We start from the raw sequence: 25,508 nt of genomic DNA, 5'->3' as shown, positions 1-25,508 counted from the left end.
AATTTAAATAAACTTGATTAATCTATTAAAGGTTCTAATGGAAAAAATAAGACAACATGCATTGGGTAATAGAGAGAGAAAAAAGGAAATTCTAAGAAAGAGCCAAAAGAATATGCTACAAATCAAAAACACTGTAGAGATACAAAGACGCCTTTGAAGGAATTGTCAGTGAACTGGACAGAACTGAGGAAAGAAGAATGACTTGAAGATAGGTCAATAAAAACTTCCCAAACTAAAATGTAAAGAGAAAAAGAATTTTTAAAAATACTAAAACAAAGCATCCAAGAACTCTGGTGCAATTTCAAGAGATGTAACATACACATAGTTAGAATAGCAGAAGGAGAAGAAAGAGACAATAGAGCAGAAAATACATTTGAAGAAATAAGGACCAAGAACTTTCAAAAATTAATAAATCATCAAAGCTACGCAAATTCAGGAAGCTCAAAGTACACCTATCAGGATAAATATGTAAAAACTACACCTAATCATATCACATTTAAATTGCAGAAAACCAAACATGAAAAGAAAATCTTGTATGAAGTCAGAGGAAAAAACACCTTGCTTAAAGAGAAATAAGGAAAATAGAAGGGTCTTCTCATCACAAATTATGCAAGCATGAAGAGACTGTAGTAAAACATTTAGTGTTGAAAGAAAAAAAAAACCTACAAACCTAAAATTCTTTAACCATTGAAATTGTCTTTCAAAACTGAAGGAGAAATAAATACTTTCTAGACAAATAAAAACTGAAGAAATTCATTACCAGAAGACCTATTTAGCAAGAAACATAGAGGTTATTAATGGAGAAAGAAAATTATTTGGGTGAGAAACTCAGACTTACATAAAGGAAGAAAGAATATCAGAGAAGGAATAAGGGAAGATAAAATAAAATATTCTATTTTTTCATTTTTGACTGATCTAAAAGAAAACTATTTAAATAATAATAGTAACAATGTATTGGATGACACAGAATAAAGATAAATGAAATGAATGACAGCAATATCATAACAGATGGGAAGGGAGAATTGGGAATGCACTCTTATAAGTTACCTGTACTACACATAAAGATGAATTTAGTTATGTAAAAATGTATAGAGGAACCTCAAGGGCAATCACTACAATTAAAAGAAAGAAATATAATTGATATGCGATGAGAAAAGAGAAAATGGCATCGTATAAAAAGCTCAATTAAAACCAGAGAAGGCAAAATAATAGTAGAAGACCAAAAAAAGAAACAAAGAATAAAAGCAATGAACAAAAAACAGTTACAGTTATGGTAGATATTGAGCCAGTTAATTATATCAGTAATCACTTTTAATGTGAATGGTCTAAAAACACCAATCAAGAGACAGAGGCTATCAAAGTGGATTAAAAAAAAAAAAAGATCCAACTATATATTGTCTACAGGAAACCTACTTTAACTATAAAGACAGAGATAGATTAAAAGTTAAGGGATAGAGAGGACTTTTGGGGGGGATGGTGGAGCAGGACTCAATCCTCTTCCAAAAACAGCTAGTGAACAGAAACTAGCTGAAACAAATGTTCTGGGGCTCCAGAGCTCAGGGAAGCACTGTATGGCATCCAGGGAAGCACTGTATGGCATCCAGGGAAGAGCGGGACAAAGAAGCTGAGAAACTTCAGTAAAGAACTTTGAGTAATTGGCTCTGCAGTGACTACACAGCACCTACTCCACACTCTCGAGGGGGGCTACCTCAGGGACAGGTCCCTGGCTGGCAGCTGCAAACAGAGACTGATATGAAAGAGCTCTTCCCCAAGAACAAGGGAGGCTATGGCCAAACACAAATTACAGCTTTTGATCTGTGAATTTGAATTGCTGGGTCCCAGCTCTGAGCCATTACTTTACCCCAACCCAGTTACTTTACCCAGCCCAGAAAGAGATGGCATGACCATTGTCTTGATGCTGCCCCTGAAAAGGGTGGACCTGCTTGAGGTTTAAAGATACAGTGCTTCCTTAGGGCTGCAGGAAATACAGTTTGCTGAAAAGCACCATCTGCTGGTGAGGCCTGGAATGTGCACCTTTGGGGAGCATTCAAAAAGGCCTTTTGGTGTCCTTCCTGACATTCTCCCCAGGGCTCTTTGTAGCTGGTCCACGCCCCCTTCATGGGTCCCTGACCCTCCTTTGGCTGGGAAATACTGACTTGGAAAAGTCCTCTCTAGGATAATTGTCATGGTTAGAGACACATGTCAACTTGGCCAAGTTGTGGTAGCTGTTTATCTGATTGGGCAAGTGCTGGCCTGTCCGTTGCAATGAGGACATTTCATAGGATTAGGTCATGATCTCGTCAGCTGCATCCACAGCTGATTCCATTTGTAATCAGCCAAAAGGGAGTGTCTTCTACAATTAGTGATGCTAAATCTAAACACAGGAAGCCTTTTAAGGACTCAGAGGAGACAGGCCCTATTCCTGCTTCGGCTGGTGAGCCTCTCCTGCGGATCCAGACCCTCCATCGGAGTCATCGGCTTCACAGCTTGCCCTGTGGATTTTGGACTCTGCGTTCCTGTGGTCACGTGAGACACTTTCATAAATTTTATATTTGCAAGTGTTCCCTGTTGATTCGGTTTCTCTAGAGAACCCTAACTAATACATCTTGGTACTGGGAGTGGTTCTTAAGAAACAGAATCTTAAAAATGGGTTTTTATGAATGGTTTTCTACTCTGACTGGACTCAGAGACACTAAGGACTCTGATTCCCGTAATCAGAATGACACTCCCAATCCATGGAGTGAGTTGGCAAAGGAGATAGTCAAAATATCATCATTCGATTCTCCTAATGCTTCGCTTGTACGAAGCCAGACTCTGGGGGATAATGTTTTTGACACCTTTATGGAGTTTTGTAGAAATAAGAGTTATAGAGATGTTGGTTGGTTGTTGTTAGACACACTGTCTACATTAAGGGGTGAAAGGGATGGGCTTAAGGCTACAAATGAGAAGCTTAAGCCCCGTGTGAAAGATGTAGAAGTTTCTATGAGCATCCTGAAGGAAAATCTTATTTCCTGTAGCTGTAGACTTGAGATCTCTGAAAATCAGATTCAGAATCTTATTGTTAGAGTAGCAACTTTACAACGTAAACTGAAATCTCAGTCTTGTATGGTGTCTGCCGTTAAAGTGAGGGCATTGATTAGAAAGGAGTGGGACTCTGAAAAATGGGATGGTGACATATGGATTGATAATGATGTTGGGGGCGAGGTTGAAACCCTAGGCCATGCTGAGTCTTCTCTAGATAACTCTGTAATAGTCTGCCCTGAGGACATAGCCACCCTACTTCCAGCCTGCCTTGAGGAATTGGCCACCCAACCTCCTCCTGAAGGGATTAGCCCTAGAGTGATTAATCCTGTTTCACCAGATGAAACTGCAAATGAAGGCCTTGAAGCAAATGGCTTGGAAGATATTTCTAATTCTTTTCATGACCCACCCCCACCACCCCTTGTTTCTTCCAGACCTATAACTAGACTAAATCCCAATAGGCCCCTAAAGGTGAGGTACAAAGTATCACACATGAGGAGGTATGTTATACTCCAAAAGAACTGTGTGAGTTTTCCAATTTATATAGACAGAAATCAGGGGAATATGTGTGGCAATGGATTTTAAGAGTGTGGGATAATGGTGGGAGGAATATAAGGCTGGATCAGGCTGAATTTATTGATATGGGCCCACTAAGCAGAGATTCTGCATTCAATGTTATAGCTTGAGCAGTTAGAAAAGGTGTTAACAGCTTGTTTGGGTGGTTGGTTGAAACATGGATCAAAAGGTGGCCAACATTACCTGAGGTTGAAATGCCAGAACTGCCCTGGTATAATGTAGATGAGGGGATCCAGAGGCTTAGAGAGGTTGGAATGTTAGAGTGGATTTATCATGCAAAACCTGCTCTTACACCCCAGGAATGTCCAGAGGATGCACCTTTTACCAGAACAGTGAGAAATAAATTTGTGAGACTAGCACCCTCATCCCTAAAGAGCTCTGTGGTTGCACTTCTCTGTAGGTCAGATATTACTGTAGGAACTGCTGTCACTGAGCTGGAATTCTGAAACACAATGGGGATGACAGGATCCCAAGTTGGCAGAAGCCAGGTGGCAGCACTTAATCACCAAAGACAGGGTAGACGTGGCTATTATAATAAACAGCAAACTCAAAGGAGGCATCAAAATTATATGACACACAGAGATTTGTGGCATTGGCTAGTACATCATGGGGTACCTAGAAATACAATAAAAGGGCAGTCTACTAAATTCTTGTTGGAGCTGTATAAACAAAAGAGTTCTAGGTCAAGTGAACAGAAGTCTAACCTGAATTACAAAAACACAGAGTCACGGCCCCTTAATCAGTTTCCAGACTTGAAACAGTTTACAGACCCAGAGCCCCTTGAATGAAGGGGAGGCCAGGTCCCTTTGGGGGAGAAACCTGTTACACTGCCACAAATTTATACTGTTAATCTTCCTCCAAGTCTTCCCCAAGGAGACCGACAGCCTTTTACCAGGGTAACTGTGCATTGGGGAAAAGGAAATGATCAGATATTTCGGGGATTATTAGATACTGCTTCAGAAGTGACATTAATTCCAGGGGGCCCAAAACGTCACTCTGGACCACCAGTCAGAGTGGGGGCTTATGGAGGTCAGGTGATCAATGGAGTTTTAGCTCAGGTCCATCTCACAGTGGGTCCAGTGGGCCCCCGGACCCATCCTGTAATTATTTCCCCAGTTCCAGAATGTATAATTGGCATAGACATACTGAGCAACTGGCAGAATCCCCACGTTGGTTCTCTAACTCATGCAGTGAGGGCTATTATGGTGGGAAAGGCCAAGTGGAAGCCACTAGAACTGCCCCTACCAAGCAAAATAGTAAATCAGAAGCAATACTGTATTCCTGGAGGGATTGCAGAGATTACTGCCACTCTTAAGGACTTGAAAGATGCAGGGGTGGTGATTCCCACCACATCCCCATTCAACTCTCCTATTTGGCCTGTGCAGAAAACAGATGGGTCTTGGGGAATGACAGTGGATTATCGTAAACTCAACCAGGTGGTAACTCCAATTGCAGCTGCTGTTCCAGATGTGGTATCATTGCTCGAGCAAATCAATACATCCCCTGGTACCTGGTATGCAGCTATTGATCTGGCAAATGCTTTTTTCTCAATAGCTATTAGTAAGGACCACCAGAAACAGTTTGTTTTCAGCTGGCAAGGTCAGCAATATACTTTCACTGTCCTACCTCAGGGGTATATCAACTCTCCAGCCCTATGTCATAATCTTGTTCGCAGAGACCTTGATCGTTTCTGCCTCCCACAAGACATCACACTGGTCCATTATATTGATGATATCATGTTGATTGGACCTAGTGAGCAAGAAGTAGCAACTACTCTAGATTTACTGGTAAGGCATTTGCGTGTCAGAGGATGGGAGATAAATCCAACAAAAATACAGGGGCCTTCTACCTCAGTAAAATTTCTAGGTGTCCAGTGGTGTGGGGCATGTCGAGATATCCCTTCTAAGGTGAAGGATAAATTCCTGCATCTGGCCCCTCCCACAACCAAAAAAGAGGCACAATGCCTAGCTGGTCTTTTTGGGATTTTGGTGACAACATATTCCTCATTTGGGTGTGCTACTCTGGCCCATTTATCGAGTGACCAGAAAAGCTGCTAACTTTGAGTGGGGACCTGAACAAGAGGAGGCTCTGCAACAGGTCCAGGCTGCTGTACAAGCTGCTCTGCCACTTGGGCCGTATGATCCAGCAGATCCAATGGTGCTGGAAGTGTCAGTGGCAAATAGAGATGCTGTCTGGAGCCTTTGGCAGGCCCCTATAGGAGAATCACAATGCAGACCCTTAGGATTTTGGAGCAAAGCCTTACCATCTGCTGCAGATAACTACTCTCCTTTTGAGAAACAGCTTTTGGCCTGCTACTGGGCCTTAGTAGAGACTGAACGCTTAACCATGGGCCACCAAGTTACCATGAGACCTGAGTTGCCTATCATGAGTTGGGTGTTGTCTGACCCACCAAGCCATAAAGTTGGGCGTGCACAGCAGCACTCTATTGTAAAATGGAAATGGTATATACGAGATAGAGCCAGAGCAGGTCCTGAAGACACAAGTAAGTTACATGAAGAAGTGGCACAAATGCCCATGGTTTCCACTCCTGCTGCCACATTACCTTCTCTTTCCCAGACCAGAGCTATGGCCTCTTGGGGAGTTCCTTACAGTGAATTGACTGAGGAAGAGAAAACTCGGGCCTGGTTTACAGATGGTTCAGCACGATATGCAGTTACCACCTGAAAGTGGACAGCTGCAGTATTACAACCCCTTTCTGGGGTGTCCTTGAAGGACAGTGGTGAGGGGAAATCCTCCCAGTGGGCAGAACTTCGAGCAGTGCACCTGGTTGTTCATTTTGCTTGGAAGGAAAACTGGCCAGAGGTGCATTTGTATACTGACTCATGGGCTGTTGCTAATGGTTTGGCTGGATGGTCAGGGACTTGGAAAGACCATAATTGGAAAATTGGTGACAAAGAGGTCTGGGGAAGAAGTATGTGGATAGACCTTTCTGAGTAGGCTAAAAACATGAAGATATTTGTGTCCCATGTGAATGCACACCAGAGGGTAACATCAGCAGAGGAAGATTTTAATAATCAAGTGGATAAGATGACCTGTTCTGTGGATACCAGTCAGCCTCTTTCCCCAGCAACTCCTGTCATTGCCCAATCGGCTCATGAACAAAGTGGTCATGGTGGTAGGGATGGAGGTTATGCATGGGCTCAGCAACATGGACTTCCACTCACCAAGGTTGACCTGGCTACAGCCACTGCTGAGTGCCCAGTCTGCCAGCAGCAGAGACCCACACTCAGCCCCCGATATGGCGCCATTCCCCAAGGTGACCAGCCAGTCACCTTGGTGGCAGGTTGATTATATTGGACCACTCCCTTCATGGAAGGGGCAGCGATTTGTTCTAACTGGAATAGATACATACTCTAGATATGGGTTTGCTTTCCTTCCACTCAATGCTTCTGCCAAAACTACCATCCGTGGGCTTACAGAATGCCTTATCCATCGTCATGGTATTCCACATAGCATTGCTTCGGATCAGGGAACACACTTCACAGCAAATGAAGTGCGGGAATGGGCACATGCTCATGGAATTCTCTGGTCTTACCATGTTCCCCATCATCCAGAAGCAGCTGGACTGATAGAACGGTGGAATGGCCTTTTGAAAACTCAATTGCGGTGCCAACTAGGTGGCAAAAACTTGAAAGGCTGGGGTAATGTTCTCCAGGAAGCTGTGTATGCTCTGAATCAGCGTCCGCTGTATGGTGCTGTTTCTCCCATAGCCAGGATCCATAGGTCCAGGAACCAAGGGGTGGAAATGAGTGTGGTGCCACTCACTATTACCCCTAGTGATCCACTAGGAAAATTTTTGCTTCCTGTCCCTGCTACCCTGAGTTCTGCTGGTCTACAGGCTTTAGTTCCAAAATGGGGTGTGCTTCCTCCAGGAGAAACAACAATGATACCACTGAACTGGAAGTTAAGATTGCCACCTGGTCACTTCGGGCTACTTATGCCTCTGAAACAACAAGCCAACAAGGGGATTACATTATTGTCTGGGGTAATTGACCCTGACTATCAGAAAGAAATAGAACTGCAACTACATAATGGAGGTAAAGAAGAGTTTTCTTGGAATATAGGTGATCCCCTAGGGCATCTATTAGTACTACCATGCCCTGTGATTAAAACCAATGGAAAACTGCAACAACACAATCCAGGCAGGACTACTAATGGCTCTGAAACTTCAGGAATGAAAGTTTGGGTCACCCCACCAGGCAAAGAACCACGGCCAACTGAAGTGCTTGCTGAGGGTAAAGGGAACGTGGAATGGATAGTGGAAGAAGGTAGTGATAAATATGAACTTTGACCACATGATCAGTTACAGAAACGAGGACTGTAATGCTATTTTGTTCATGTTATACTGTTTAAGTTGTAAGATATCAAGTTTAAGAATGAATGTTGCCTAAGGATTTGCACCCTTTTCTGGAGAGATTTAATTTGTTTCTAGTTATATGCAGGACAGTTGAGTATTGTCAGGTAAAAGAAAAAAAATGTGTGCTTATTTGTTTCCATTTGGAAATTAAGTATGGTTTAAGGTGATATATATACATATAGGTGCCAAGTTGACAAGGGGTGGACTGTCATGGTTAGGGACACGTGTCAACTTGGACAAGTTGTGGTAGCTGTTTATCTGATTGGGCAAGTACTGGCCTGTCTGTTGCAATGAGGACATTTCATAGGATTAGGTCATGATCTCGTCAGCTGCATCCACAGCTGATTCCATTTGTAATTAGCCAAAAGGGAGTGTCTTCTACAATTAGTGATGCTAAATCTAATCACAGGAAGCCTTTTAAGGACTCAGAGGAGACAGGCCCTATTCCTGCTTTGGCTGGTAAGCCTCTCCTGCGGAGTTCATCCAGACCCTCCATTGGAGTCATCGGCTTCACAGCTTGCCCTGTGGATTTTGGACTCTGCATTCCTGTGGTCACATGAGACACTTTCATAAATTTTATATTTGCAAGTGTTCCCTGTTGATTCGGTTTCTCTAGAGAACCCTAACTAATACAATGACACTCCTACCAGAATTTGCCTTCCACGCAAAAGCAGTTAGAGGCAACGTAAGAAGGATAAAAAAAACTATACAGACAAAACAAAAGCAAACAGAACCAATCAAGATTCCCAGAAAAGGAACAGAGGAAAAAAAGCTTTCTCCTAAGGATGAAACAACTGCACAAATAGTGCAATATAACAATTATATTACATATCCATGGCAAGAATCAGATGAAAAAAAAAGAGCTTAAAAAATCTGATTAGTTAAAACATGGGCAATGTTAAAGGTCTGGATTAAGTGAACAAAGTGTTAAAGAAGAGCCCAAACACAAAGCTAATCAACAATAAAACCCTAGGCAAGAGAGAGAAACTGACTTTCAGAGTAAACTCAGCAAGATAAGCAGATGCCTAGACATTAACAAAAAATTACAAGCCATGCTGAAAAACAGAAAGATATGGCCCATTCTTGGGAACAAATTAAAACTTCAGATGAGACACAGATTTTCTTTTTCTTTTTTCTTTTTTTTTTACATGGGCAGACTCTGGGAATCAAATCTGGGTCTCTGGCATGGCAGGTGAGAATTCTGCCACTGAGCCACCATTGCCCACCCTAGACACAGAATTTGGAACAAATAAAAGAAGTTCAAACAAATCTCCTAAATCAATTCAAGAAGATGAAGGAAAACATAGCTAAAGAGATAAAGAATAGTAAGAAGACACTGGATGAGAAGAAAGAACTATTCAAGAGTATAAAAAGAAACATAACAGAATTTATGGGAATGAAAGGCACAATAGATGGTATCAAAAATACACTAGAGGCATATAACAGCAGTTTTAAACAGGTAGAAGAAATAATCAGCAAACTAGAAGACAGGACATATGAAATACTGCAGACAGAAGAATAAGTGGAGAAAAGAATGGGGAAAAAAGGAACAAACTCTCTGGAATTTGAATGACAGAAGGAAGTGCTCAAACATATGTGTCATAGGTGTCCCAGAAGGAAAAGAAAAGTTAAAAGGGGGCTGAAAGAATATTTGAGGAAATAATGGCTGAAAAATTCCCAACTCTTATGAATATACATGTCCAAGAAGCACAACATACCCCAAATAGAATAAATCCAAATAGAGTTACTCCAAGGCACATACTAATGAGAATGTCAAATGCCAAAAATAAAAAGAGAATTCTGAAAACAGCAAGAGAAAAGAAATACATCATGAATAAGAGATGCTCAACAAGACCAAGTCCCAATTTCCAACCAGAGACCATGGAAGGGAGAAGGTATATTTAAGGTACTGAAAGAGAAAAACTGCCAGCCAAACTATCCTTCAGAAATGAGGGAGAGTTTTAAATATTCACAGATAAACAGAAACTGAGAGTTTATCAACAAGATATCTGCCCTACAAGAAATACTAAAGGGAGTTTGGCAGGCTGAAAGGAAGAGACAAGAAAGAGGCTTAAAGAAATAGAAGAATTAGGAATGAAGATTATCAGTAAGGGTAACTAAAGGGGTACGAAGAGAGACATCAATAAAGTATGACACATAAAAGCCAAAGGATAAAACAGTTGACGTAAGTACTGCCTTTACAAAATAGAATGTTAATGGATTAAACTCCCCAATCAAGAAACATATTGGCAGAATGGATGAAAAAACATAACCCATCTATATGCTGTTTTATAAGAGACTCACCTTAGACCCAAAGACACAAATGGGTTTAAAGTGAAAGACTGAAAAAAGAGCTATTCCATGCAAAAAGTAACCAAAAAAGAGCTGCAGTAGTTATACTAATATTGGAAAAATAGACTTTAAATGCAAAACTGTTATTTATAAGAGACAAAGAAGGATACTATATATTAAAAGGAGCAATTCACCAAGAATAAATAATAATCATAAACGTTTATGCACCTACCCAGGCAAACACTGGCAAAACTGAAGGGAGAAATAGACATCTCTACAACAGTAGTTAGAGACTTCAATACATCATGCTTAGCAATAGACAGACCATCTAGACAGAAGATAAATAAGGAAACAGAAAACTTGAATAATATGACAAATGAACTAGGCTTAACAGACATATGCAGAAAACTGCACCCCAAAACAAGGGTGCGATATATACATTCTTCTTAATTGCTCATGGACCATTCTCCAGGATAGACTATATATTGAGTCACAAACAGATCTCAATAAATTTTAAAAGGCTAAAGTTATACAAAGCACTTTCTCTGACCATATGGAATATAGCTAGAGAGCAATAACTGGCAGAGAACTGGAAAATTCACAAATACATGGAAGTTAAAAATACACCCCTAAATAATAATTGGATCAAAAAAGAAATCAGTAAATATCTTGAGATGAATGAAAATGAGAACACAATGTATTAAAATTACAGGACGCAGTGAAGGCAGCGCTGAGAGAAAAATATATAACCCTAAACACCTACACTTAAAAAGCAGAAAGAGCTAAAATCAGAGATATAACTGCACACCTGGAGGGACTCCAAAAAAAACAGTGAACTAATCTTAAAGCAAGCAGAAAGAAAGAAATGTCAAAGATTAGAGGACAAATAAATGAAATTGAAAATAAAAAAGCAGTAGAGAGAATTAACAAAACCAGAAGTTGGTTTGTTGAGAGGATCAATAAAATTGACAAACCTTTGGCTAGACAGACAAAGGAAAAATGAAAGTGCAAGTAAATAAAATCAGAAAAGTGGGCTGACATTACTACTGACTCCATAGAAACAATAAGAGGATTCTAGGAACGAGCACACCAACAAATTAGACAACTTAGATGATGTCCCAGTTTGAATTTATTGTGTACCCCAGAAAAGCCATGTCCTTTAATCCTCATTCAATATTGCTGCGTGGTATCTTCCTGATTGTTTCCATGAAGATGTGACCCACCCAATTGTGGGTGGTAACTTTTGATTAGATGGTTTCCATGGAGATGTGTCTCTACCCATTCAAGGTGGGCTTGCTTACTGGAGTCCTTAAAGAGAGAACCATTTTGGGAAACTTTAGAGCCACCAGAACTGACAGAACCAACAGAACAGACAGAGTTTCAGACAAACCATTGAAGAATCCTGGAGAGAAACCTAGCAGACGATGTCATGTGCCTTTCCAGCTAAGAAAGAAACCCTGACCTTCACTGCCCTTCTTGAACCAAGGTATCTTTCCCTGGATGCCTTAGATTGGACATTTTTATAGCTTTGCTTTAATTTGGACATTTTCATGGCCTTAGAACCATAAACTTGAAACTTAATTCCCCTTTTCAAAAAGTCATTCTGCTTCTGGCATATTGCATTTCTGGCAGATTACTAACTAAAATAGATGACAGACAAATTCCTAGAAACACATGAACTACTCTGACTCTACAAGAAATAGAGGACCTCAACAGACCAGTTACAAGTAAAGGGATTGAGTCAGTCATCAAAAACCTCCCAACAAAGAAAAGCCCAGGAACAGATGGCTCCATCTGTTGGTAGAGGTGAACTCTACCAATCATTCCAAGAAAGATTAATGCCAACCCTGCTCAAACTCTTCCAAAAAATTGAAGAGGAAGGAACAGAACCTAAATCATTCTGTGAAGCCAATGTTGCCTTAATAGCAAAGCCAGACAAAGCTACTACAAGAAAAGAAATTTACAGACCAGTCTTTCTAATGAATATTGATGCAAAATCCTCAAAAAAAATACTTGCAAATCGAATCCAACAACATATTAAAAGAATATACACCACAACCAAGTGGATTTTATCCAAGATATGCAAGGGAGGTTCAACACAAGAAAATCAATTAATTTAATATACCACATTAACAGATCAAAGTGGGGGGGGACACACAATCTGACACATTTGACAAAAATCCATCATCTTTTTTTGATAAAAACACTTCAAAAGATAGGAATAGAAGGAAACTTCTTCAACATGATAGTGGGCATACATGAAAAACCCATAGCTAATATTGTACACAATAGTGAAGGGCTGAAAGCTTTCCCTCTAACACATGGAATAGGACAAGGATGCCCACTGTTATTCAATATTGTGCTTGAAGTTCTAGCTAGAACAGTTAGGCAAGAAAAATAAAAGACATACAACTCAGAAATGAAGAAGAAAAACTTTCACTATATTCAGATGACCTTATCCTATATAGAGAAAGTACAAAAAAATCTATAACAAAGCTATGATAGCTGTTAAAGAGTATAGCAAAATGATGGGATACAAGATCAATACGCAAAATCAGTGTATTACTATATACTAGTGTGTTAGTTAGATTCAGTTGTCAACTTGGCCAGGTAAGCATACCTAATCTTGTTGCTGCGGACATAAGTCAACGGTACGTGAACCTCATCTGTTGCCAATTACATCTGCAGTTGGCTAGGAGGTGTGTCTGCTGCAATGAATGACGTTTGACTTAATTGGCTGGTGCTTAAGTGAGAGAACACAATGTAGCACAGCCTAGCAGCTTGGCATTCCTCATCTCAGCACTTGCAGCTCAGCCCAGGCCCTTGGAGATGGAGAAAGAAATCACCCCGGGGAAAGTTGTTGGAACCCAGGGGCCTGGAGAGAAGACCAGCAGAGACCATCCTGTGCCTTCCACGTAAGAAAGAACCTCAGTGGAAAGTTAGCTGCCTTTCCTCTGAAGAACCAACAAAATAAATCCCCTTTTATTAAAAGCCAATCCGTCTCTGGTGTGTTGCATTCCAGCAGCTAGCAAACTAGAACAACTAGCAATGAACAATCTGAGGAGGAAATCAAGAAACAAAATGCCACTTACAATAGCATCTAAAAGAATCAAATATCTAGGAATAAATCTAACCAAAGATGTAAAGGACTTGTACAAAGAAAACCACAAAACATTGCTAAAAATATCAAAGATCTAAAAAAAAATTGAAGGATATTCCATGTTCATGGTTTAGCAGACTAAATGTCATTAAAATGTTAATTCTCACCAAACTGATTTACAAATTCAACATAATCCAAATCAAAATCCTAATAGCCTAATTTCCAGAAATGGAAAAGCAAATTATCAAATTTATTTAAAAGGAAAAAGGGCCCAGAATGGCCAAAAACATCTTGGAAAAGAGGAATGAAGTTGGAGAACTTCCACTTCCTGATTTTAAAGCATATTACAAAGCTATTGGTCAAAATATCATGGTACTGGCATGAAGATAGTTATATTGACCAATAGAATCAAATTTTAGGTTCACAAATAGACCTTGATAATTGACAAGGTTACCAAGTCCACTCCACTGGGACAGAATAGGCTCTTCCACAAATGGTACTGGGAGAACTGGATATCCATAACCAAAAGAATGAAAGAGAACACCTATCTCATACATTATACAAAAATTAACTCAAATTGGATCAAAGATATAACTATAAGAGTTATAAAACTCCTAGAAGAAAATGTAGAGAAGCATCTATAAAATCTTGCAGTAGACAGTGGTTTACTAGACTTTACACCCAAAGCAAAAGAAATGAAAGAAAAAATAGATAAATGGGACCTCGTCAAAATTAAAGACTTTTGTGCTTCCAAGGACTTTGTTAAGAAAGTGAAAGGGCAACCTACTCAATAGTAGAAAACATTTGGAAGCCATATGTCTGATAAGATTTTAATATCTAGGATATATAAAGAAATCCTGCAACTCAACAATAAAAAGACAAATGACCCAATTTAAAAATGGGCAAATGACTTGAATAGATATATTTCCAAAGAGGATATACAGTTGGCTAAAAGCACATTAAAAGATGCTCAACGTCACTAGCTATTAGGGAAATGAAAATCAAAACCATAATGAGATATTGTTTTACCCCCCCCCCTACAATGGCCACTATTAAAAAAACAGAAAGTTACAAGGGTTGAAGAAGATGTGGAGAAATAGGAACACTCATTCACTCCTGGTGGTCATGTAAAATGCTGCAGTCACTGTGGAAGACAGTTTTGCAGTTCCTCAGGAAGCTAAAATATAGAATTGCCAAATGATCTGGCAATCCTGCTGCTAGGTATATACACAGAAAAACTGAAAGCAAAGGACTCAAACAGATATTTGCATACTGATGTTCCTGGAGGCATTATGCACAACTGCCAAAAAAGCAAACAACCCATGGGTCCATCAACTGATGAATGGATACACAAAATGCAGTATATACACATGATGGAATAGTATTCAGCTGTAAGAAGGAATGAAGTTCTTAAGCATGAAACAGCATAGTTAAACATTGAGTACACTATGTTGCATGAAGTAAGCCAGACACAAAAGGACAAATATTATATGATATCTCGGATATGAAGTAATTATAATAAGCAAACTCATAGAATTAGAATCTAAACTATAGGTTGCCAGGAGATAGAATGAGGGTAGAGAATGGGCAGCACATGCTTCTTTTGTGCAGAATTTTTGTTAAGGTTGATCGTAAATGTTTTAAAATGGATAGTGATGATAATAGCACATTATTGTGAGTGTAATTGACAATATTGAATTGTTTGTGAATGTTGTTGAAAGAGGAAGTTTGGGGTTGCTATGCTACTAGAAGGAAAGTAAGAGATAAAATGTATGGTCTTATAACCCAGTGAACATAGTGTGGATAATGACTGCGGTTAATAGTACACACATAAAATGTTCTTTCATGAATTATAACAAATGTATGTCACTATTACAAGTTATTAGTAATAGGTAGTATGTGGGAAAATATACCTAATGTACTATGGACTATAGTTAACAGTAATATTTTAATATTCTTTTATTCATTGTAACAAAGATACCGCACAAATGCAAAATGTGAACAAAAGGGGTGTACATAGGAATGTTGTAATTTTTAACATGATTTTTATATAAACCTACAATTCCTCTAATTAAAAAATATATAACAATAGGGTGATGCAACAGTGGCTCAGTGGCAGGATTCTCACCTGCCATGCTAGAGACCTGGGTTTGATTCCCAGAGCCTGCCCATGTTTTATTTATATATATATATATATATATATAAATACATATATAATTTTCAAAACATCTATGCTAGACATAAAGTACTACATATTTTTAAAACATTTTTACTGTGAAATATATATACAAAAGCAATAAATTTCAAAGTACGTTTTAAGTAGTAGTTATAGAACAGATTTCAAAGTTTGGTATGGGTTACAGTTCCACAATTTCAGATTTTTCTCTCCAGCTGCTCCAAGGCATTGGAAACTAAAAGAAATATCAATATAATAATTCAGTAGTCATACACATTTAATATATATTATCATCTCTGTTATAACTCCTCCTTCTTCTTTGATCCCTCTCCCAATCTTCAGGGATATCTGGGCCAGGCCCATTCTAACTTTTTCATGTTGAGATGGGTATCAACAATGTAAGCTAGGGGGATGGAACTAGTTGATGCTCTTAGAAAGGCTGGCCCCTCTGGTTTTCAGGACTTTCTGGCCTAGGAACCATTTGGAAGTTGTAGGTTTCTGGAAAGTAAATTTAGTGTGTGAAACTTCTGTAAAATCTCAGATAGAGCCTTAGATGTGTTTTAACATTAACAGAAATGGTATTGGTTGGGGGTTGGCACACCATGGCGATTGGCAATATCTAGCTGAAACTTGCATAAAAGTGGCCTCCAGAATAGACTTTCTACTCTATTTGAACTCTCTCAGCCACTGATACCTTATTTTGTTACATTTCTTTTTCCCCTTTTGGTCAGGAAGGCTTTGTTGATCCCCCCCCATCCCCTACCAGGGCCAGGTTCATCCCTGGGAGTCATGTCCCACTTTGCCAGGGAGTCTTTCACCCCTGCATGCCATGTCCCACATAGAGAGGAGGGCAATGATTTTCCTTGCAGAGTTGGGTTTATAGAGAGAGAGACCACATCTTAGCAACAAAAGAGGTTTTCTGGAAGTAACTCTTAGGTATAATTATAGGTAGACTTAACTTCTCCACTACAGAAACAAGTTTCATAAAAAGCAAGCCTCATGATCAACAGCTTGGCCTATTAATGTGGGAGTCCCTAATGTTTGAGAGAGTATCAGGGGTTCCCCAGGTGGGAAAGCTTAATAGTTTCACATTTTTTTCTCCAGTCCCTCAAGGAACTTTGCCAACACTTTTTAAATATCTGCCCAACAGACTCTGGGATGTATCTGGGTATTGCATTAAGCTATACAGAATTACAAGTCCTCGTTCCCATTCCAGGCTCATTGTGTTTGGGCTGCTAAAATGAGCTATCTAAACAGATTGAGTTAGATTATGTGCTATAAAAAATGTAAGTTTTGGACAAAATAAACCTGTCTTTCTTTAGTCTCATACAGTAGGTGAAGCTCTAAAATACAGGCAATATCTCTTTTGCCCCATATTCTGATTTACTTTAGTCCCACCCAGTTCAGCTTCATTCTAATTTCTAATTGAAATCTGATCTCCTTTTTGGTTTCTTTACCAGTTGCTGTATGGGGCAATGCTGACTTTCAGAGCTCCAGAACTCCAACTCTAAGTCTTAGGTTTCACACAGGTACCTAAATTTCCAGGAAAATACCAGAGTATACACATGTAGCACAGCATCTCAGAAACTGGAAATAACACAGCTTTTCTATACGAACTTATAATCTAGACCCTAATTATCTGATAAAAGTATTTTCTAAAAGCAATCATACAATATTTGTTCTTTTGTTTCTGGCTTATTTTGCACAACATAATGTCCCCAAGTTTCATTCAACATCATTGCATGCCTCACGGCTTCCTTCCTTTCTGCAGCGCCACAATATTCCATCACATTTAAACAACACAGTTCTCCTTTCTGCTTCTCAGTCAATGTACCCTTCAGCCTCCTCCTCCCATTGGGCATCATGGATAAAGCCCAAAATAAGTAATCCGTGTCTTACAGTAAACTCACTTAGTTGTTAATCATCAACATTCAATTTTAGACAATTTTCATTCCTCCAAAGAGAAAAATAACAGCAAATTCAAATCTCCCCTTACCTCTTATCTCTCCCCCCTCAATTATTTACCCCTGATACTGCTGTGGTACTGCTGATGTCTTCTTGTTCACTATAGACCATAGCATGCAATGGCATGATTCCCCCATTATTGACTGTACAAGATTAATACCTTTGAAGTAGTTCATGCAAGAACTTATTTATATCTGGGGTGTTAATTGGTGGGATACATGGCTCTATATAACCCCTTTCAATCATATTCACCTTCAATATGGCAATATTATTTATAACCCTACCGATGAACTACTGTCGCCTCTATCTGTTCCCTTATGTTTAATTTCAACCTCATTAGGTAACTGTTCACCCATCTATAGCTTCTGTGTAGCTCTAAGTCCCCTCTATTCTACACTTATAAGCCTCAGAGTTTACCTTTACTAGGGTCATAATAGTGAAATCATACAGTATCTATCTTTTTGTTTCTGGTTTATTTCACTCAGCATTATGCCCTCAATGTTCATCTGTGCTGTCATATGATTCAGGACTTTAAATTTTGTCCTACTGCTGCATAATATTCCATTGTATGTATATACCACATTTTCTTTATCCATTGATCTGTTGAAGGGCATTTGGACTGTTTCTATCTTTTGGCAATTCTGAGTAATGCCACTACGAACATTGTTGTGCAAATGTCTGTTCATGTCACTGCTTTCAGCTCTTTTGGGTATATACCAAGTAAGTACTAAATATTTTATGATCCCATTTGTATAAAATTTAAATATAAATATATATATGGAGACAAATTTGATTTGTGGTTATGTAGGGCTGGATAAGGATAGAGGGTTTAAGAAATAACTGCTAGGGGGTATGGTGGTTTTCTTTATGGATTAATGAAAATGTTATAAAGTTGATTTTGGTGATGAATGCACAACTCTATGATTATACTGAAAGTCATTGATTGTACACTTTGGATGGATTGTACAGTACGTGAATATGTCTGAATAAAACCTCTTTAAAAAACTTTAAAACAATTTAAGAGATGGAGAAAGATATACTATGTTAACTGAGTCAAAGAAAGCAGGAGTAGCTTTCAGGCAAAGCAGATTTCAGAGTGAGAAAGTTTTCAAGATTAAACAGGTGGATGACATAATGATAAAGGGGTCAATTCTCCAAAAATATATAACCATCCTGAGAGACTTCCGGAGAAGATGGCGGCTTGTAAGGCACGCGGGTCTTAGTTCCTCCTCCAGAACAACTACTAAAGAACTAGAAACAGTAAAGAACAGCTCCCAGAGCCACGACAGAAACCAGACACAGAGAGTACCCCATTCTGGAATGCCTGGACTGGCTAAGAAACTCCGCTGCGGTGAGGTCCCCGAGAGGCGTGCGCTTCCCCGGGCTGATGCGGCTGGCGGCCAGAGCCCCTCCCTCCCTCCTTCCCGGGCCGGCTGGGAGCATTGGATTGGGTTCCCCAAGCCACGGTGACCGGAGCCCCTTCCACACACGCGGCTTCCCGGGCCGGCTGGAAACCTTGGATCGACGGTTCCCCAAGCTGCGGCGGCCCTCCCACACGTGGCTTCCCGGGCCGGCTGGGAGCTTTGGAGCAGCGGTTCCCCAAGCCACGGCGGCCGGCGACCCGCCCCCACACGCAGCTTCCCAGGCCGGCTGGTAGCCTCGGAACACCGGTCCCCCAAGCCGCAGTTTCTGGAGACCGCAGCCCCTTCCACACACGTGGCTTCCCAGGCCGGCTGGGAGCATCGGAACAGCGGTTCCCCAAGCCACGGCGGCCGGCGACCCTCCCCTATGCATGGCTTCCCGGAGGGAAAGGAAAGAGTCTCCAACAGTAGTAGAGACTGAGCCCAAGCTAACACCAATAGTGGCATTAAGGAACAACTTCTGACTACTAAAAATAGGCCCTCAGCTCAGGCGAAACTGATCAAGGCGGAAGTCGTCGATTGGGCTAACTGAAAAAGAGGAAAGGGGGTGAAACAGAGCCTTCTGCGGCTGTTTCTACGGAGGCTTGGTTGCCTCTGGGCTCAGCGCTGGGATTACATAGGTTACAACTGCCCCAAACGCAGAAACAGGCTGCTTTTAGGGCACTCTACCACCTGAACCTTCCCCGCGGGAGGAGTGAAACGCAACTCAGGTGGAATCCCTCTCTCAAGGAATTCAGATCCCAGGGCTTCACAATTTGAAGCCATTAAAACCAACCTACAACCTTTCCTCTGTCTCCACCACACACCCAGCAGCGAGAGTCTGACAAAGTTAAAGGAGGCACAACATCTTTTGCTGGTGGGACCCGCAGACAGACAAGCACCACGTACTGGGCAGGATAAGAAAAACAGAGCCCAGAGACTTCACAGGAAAGTCTTTCAACCTGCTGGGTCCCACACTCAGGGAAATCTGATTAAATGCTCAGGTGCCAGCAAAAAATAACAAATCACACCAGGAAAATTGAAGATATGGCCCAGTCAAAGGAAAAAACCAATTGCTCAAATGAGATACAGGAGCTGAGACAACTAATTCTGAATATACGAACAGAAATGGAAAACCTCTTCAAAAACCAAATTGATAAATTGAGGGAGGACATGAAGAAGGCATGGGATGAACAAAAAGAAGAAATCGAAAGTCTGAAATAAAAAATCACAGAACTTATGGGATTGAAAAACACAGTAGAAGAGATGAAAAAAACAATGGAAACCTACAATGGTAGAATTAAAGACACAGAGGAAAGAATTAGTGAACTGGAGGATGGAACATCTGAAATCCAAAAAGAAACAGAAACTATAGGGAAAAGAATGGAAAATTTTGAGCAGGGGCTCAGGGAATTGAATGATAATATGAAGCGCACAAATATACATGTTGCAGGTGTCCCAGAAGGAGAAGAGAAGGGAAAAGGAGGAGAAAAACTAATGGAAGAAATTATCACTGAAAATTTCCCAACTCTTATGAAAGACCTAAAATTACAGATCCAAGAAGTGCAGCGCACCCCAAAGAGATTAGACCCAAATAGGCGTTCTCCAAGACACTTACTAGTTAGAACGTCAGAGGTCAAAGAGAAAGAGAGGATCTTGAAAGCAGCAAGAGAAAAACAATCCATCACATACAAGGGAAACCCAATGAGACTATGTGTAGATTGCACAACAGAAACCATGGAAGCTAGAAGACAGTGGGATGATATATTTAAATTACTAAAAGAGAAAAACTGCCAACCAAGACTTCTATATCCAGCAAAATTGTCCTTCAAAAATGAGGGAGAAATTAAAACATTTTCAGACAAAAAGTCACTGAGAGAATTTGTGACCAAGAGACCAGCTCTGCAAGAAATACTAAAGGGAGCACTAGAGTCAGATACAAAAAGACAGAAGAGAGAGGTATGGAGAAGAGTGTAGAAAGAAGGAAAATCAGATATGATACATATAATACAAAAGGCAAAATGTTCGAGGAAAGTATTACCCTAACAGTAATAACACTAAATGTTAATGGACTGAATTCCCCAATCAAAAGACATAGACTGGCAGAATGGATTAAAAAACAGGATCCTTCTATATGCTGTCTACAGGAAACACATCTTAGACCCAAAGATAAACATAGGTTGAAAGTGAAAGGTTGGGAAAAGATATTTCATGCAAATAACAACCAGAAAAGAGCAGGAGTAGCTATACTAATATCCAACAAATTAGACTTCAAATGTAAAACAGTTAAAAGAGACAAAGAAGGATACTATCTACTAATAAAAGGAACAATTAAACAAGAAGACATAACAATCATAAATATCTATGCACTGAATCAAAATGCCCCCAAATACGTGAGGAATACACTGCAATCACTGAAAAGGGAAATAGACACATCTACCATAATAGTTGGAGACTTCAATTCGCCACTCTCATCAATGGACAGAACATCTAGACAGAGGATCAATAAAGAAACAGAGAACTTGAATATTACAATAAATGAGCTAGACTTAACAGACATTTATAGGACATTACACCCCACAACAGCAGGGTATACCTTTTTCTCAAGTGCTCATGGATCATTCTCAAAGATAGACCATATGCTGGGTCACAAAGCAAGTCTCAACAAATTTAAAAAGATTGAAATCATACACAACACTTTCTCAGATCATAAAGGAAGGAAGTTGGAAATCAATAATAGGCAGAGTGCCAGAAAATTCACAAATACGTGGAGGCTCAACAACACACTCTAAACAACCAGGGGGTCAAGGAAGAAATTACAAGAGAAATTAGTAAATATCTCGAGGCGAATGAAAATGAAAACACAACATATCAAAACCTATGGGACACAGCAAAAGCAGTGCTAAGAGGGAAATTTATTGCCCTAAATGCCTATATCAGAAAAGAAGAAAAGGCAAAAATTCAGGAATTAACTGTCCACTTGGAAGAACTGGAGAAAGAAGAGCAAACTAACCCCAAAGCAAGCAAAAGGAAAGAAATAACAAAGATTAGAGCAGAAATAAATGAAATTGAGAACATGAAAACAATAGAGAAAATCAATAAGACCTGAAGTTGGTTCTATGAGAAAATCAATAAGATTGATGGGCCCTTAGCAAGATTGACAAAAAGAAGAAGAGAGAGGATGCAAATAAATAAGATCAGAAATGAAAGAGGAGACATAACCACTGACGTCACAGAAATAAAGGAGGTAATACCAGGATACTATGAACAACTTTACGCTAATAAATACAACAATTTAGAGGAAATGGACAAGTTCCTGGAAAGGCATGAAGAACCAATGTTGACTCAAGAAGAAATAGATGACCTCAACAAACCAATCACAAATAAAGAAATTGAATCAGTCATTCAAAAGCTTCCCAAAAAGAAAAGTCCAGGACCAGATGGCTTCACATGTGAATTCTACCAAACATTCCAGAAAGAATTAGTACCAACTCTGCTCAAACTCTTCAAAAAAATCGAAGTGGAGGGAAAGCTACCTAATTCATTCTATGAAGCCAACATCACCCTCATACCAAAACCAGGCAAAGATATTACAAAAAGAGAAAACTACAGACCAATCTCTCTAATGAATATAGACGCAAAAATCCTCAGCAAAATTCTAGCAAATTGAATCCAGCAACACATTAAAAGAATTATACATCATGACCAAGTAGGATTCATCCCAGGTATGCAAGGATGGTTCAACATAAGAAAATCAATTAATGTAATATACCATATCAACAAATCAAAGCAGAAAAATCACATGATCATCTCAATTGATGCTGAGAAGGTATTTGACAAGATTCAACATCCTTTCCTGTTGAAAACACTGCAAAGGATAGGAATACAAGGGAACTTCCTTAAAATGATAGAGGGAATATATGAAAAACCCACAGCTAATATCATCCTCAATGGGGAAAAATTGAAAACTTTCCCCCTAAGATCAGGAACAAGACAAGGATGTCCATTATCACCACTATTATTCAACATCATGTTGGAGGTTCTAGCCAGAGCAATTAGACAAGAAAAAGAAATACAAGGCATCAAAATTGGAAAGGAAGAAGTAAAACTATCACTGTTTGCAGACGATATGATACTATACGTCGAAAACCCGGAAAAATCCACAACAAAACTACTAGAGCTAATAAATGTGTACAGCAAAGTAGCAGGTTATAAGATCAACATTCAAAAATCTGTAGCATTTCTATACACTAGCAATGAACAAGTTGAGGGGGAAATCAAGAAATGAATTCCATTTACAATTGCAACTAAAGGAATAAAGTACTTAGGAATAAATTTAACTAAAGAGACAAAAGACCTATACAAAGAAAACTACAAAAAAACTGTTAAAAGAAATCACAGAAGACCTAAATAGATGGAAGGGCATACCGTGTTCATGGATTGGAAGACTAAATATAGTTAAGATGTCAATCCTACCTAAATTGATTTGCAGAGTCAATGCAATACCAATCAAAATCCCAACAACTTATTTTTCAGAAATAGAAAAACCAATAAGCAAATTTATCTGGAAGGGCAGGGTGCCCCGAATGGCTAAAAACATCTTGAGGAAAAAAAACGAAGCTGGAAGTCTCACACTGCCTGACTTTAAGGCATATTATGAAGCCACAGTGGTCAAAACAGCATGGTATTGGCATAAAGATAGATATATCGACCAATGGAATCGAATAGAGTGCTCAGATATAGACCCTCTCATCTATGGACATTTGATCTTTGATAAGGCAGTCAAGCCAATTCACCTGGGACAGAACAGTCTCTTCAATGAATGGTGCCTAGAGAACTGGATATCCATATGCAAAAGAATGAAAGAGGACCCGTATCTCACACCCTATACAAAAGTTAACTCAAAATGGATCAAAGATCTAAACATTATGCCTAAGACCATAAAACAGTTAGAGGAAAATGTAGGGAGATATCTTATGAAACTTACAATTGGAGGTGGTTTTATGGACCTTAAACCTAAAGCAAGAGCACTGAAGAAAGAAAGAAATAAATAGGAGCTCCTCAAAATTAAACACTTTTGTGCATCAAAGAACTTCATCAAGAAAGTAGAAAGACAGCCTACACAATGGGAGATAATATTTGGAAATGACATATCAGATAATGGTCTAGTATCCAGAATTTATAAAGAGATTGTTCAACTCAACAACAAAAAGACAGCCAACCCAATTACAAAATGGGAAAAAGACTTGAACAGACACCTCTCAGAAGAGGAAATACAAATGGCCAAAAGACACATGAAGAGATGCTCAATGTCCTTGGCCATTAGAGAAATGCAAATCAAAACCACAATGAGATATCATCTCACACCCACCAGAATGGCCAATATCAACAAAACAGAAAATGACAAGTGCTGGAGAGGATGTGGAGAAAGAGGCACACTTATCCACTGTTGGTGGGAATGTCAAATGGTGCAACCACTGTGGAAGGCAGTTTGGCGGTTCCTCAAAAAGCTGAATATAGAATTGCCATACAGCCCAGCAATACCATTGCTAGGTATCTACTCAAAGGACTTAAGGGCAAAGATACAAAAGGACATTTGCACACCAATGTTTATAGCAGGATTATTTACAATTGCAAAGAGATGGAAACAGCCAAAATGTCCATCAACAGACGAGTGGCTAAACAAACTGTGGTATATACATACGATGGAATATTATGCAGCTTGAAGACAGAATAAACTTATGAAGCATGTAATAACATGGATGGACCTAGAGAACATTATGCTGAGTGAGACTAGCCAAAAACTAAAGGACAAATACTGTATGGTCCCACTGATGTGAACGGACATTCGAGAATAAACTTGGAATATGTCATTGGTAACAGAGACCAGCAGGAGTTAGAAACAGGGTAAGATAATGGGTAATTGGAGCTGAAGGGATACAGACTGTGCAACAGGACTAGATACAAAAACTCAAAAATGGACAGCACAATACTACCTAATTGCAATGTAATTATGTTAAAACACTGAATGAAGCTGCATCTGAGCTATAGTTTTTTGTTTGTTTGTTTGTTTGTTTTTTATATTTTTTTATTTTTTATTTTTATTTTTTCTGTATATTATCATTTTATTTCTTTTTCTGTTGTCTTACTATTTCTTTTTCTAAATCGATGCAAATGTACTAAGAAATGATGATCATACATCTATGTGATGATATTAAGAATTACTGATTGCATATGTAGAATGGAATGATTTCTAAATGTTGTGTTAGTTAATTTTTTTAATTAATAAAAATAAATAAATAATTAAAAAAAGATATATCCATCCTGAATGTGTATACACTTAACATCAGAGTATCAAAATACATGAGGCAAAAGCTTATAGAATTGAAAAGAGAAATAGATAAATACGCTATTAAAGTTGAAGACTTCAGCATTTCTCTTTCTGTAATGCATACATCAAGCATGTAGAAAATTAGTAAGGATATCGGTCAATTTGACACCACTAGCAATCAGTTTCATCTATTGACATTTGTAGAATAATTCATCCAAAAACAGCAGACTACATTCTTCTCAACTCATATGGAGCACTCACTAAGAGAG

This window comes from Tamandua tetradactyla, chromosome 13 (assembly GCF_023851605.1).
Source record: "Tamandua tetradactyla isolate mTamTet1 chromosome 13, mTamTet1.pri, whole genome shotgun sequence".
Lineage (NCBI taxonomy): Eukaryota > Metazoa > Chordata > Mammalia > Pilosa > Myrmecophagidae > Tamandua > Tamandua tetradactyla.
The sequence above is the reverse complement of the archived record's forward strand: the minus strand, read 5'-3'. Positions refer to the sequence as shown.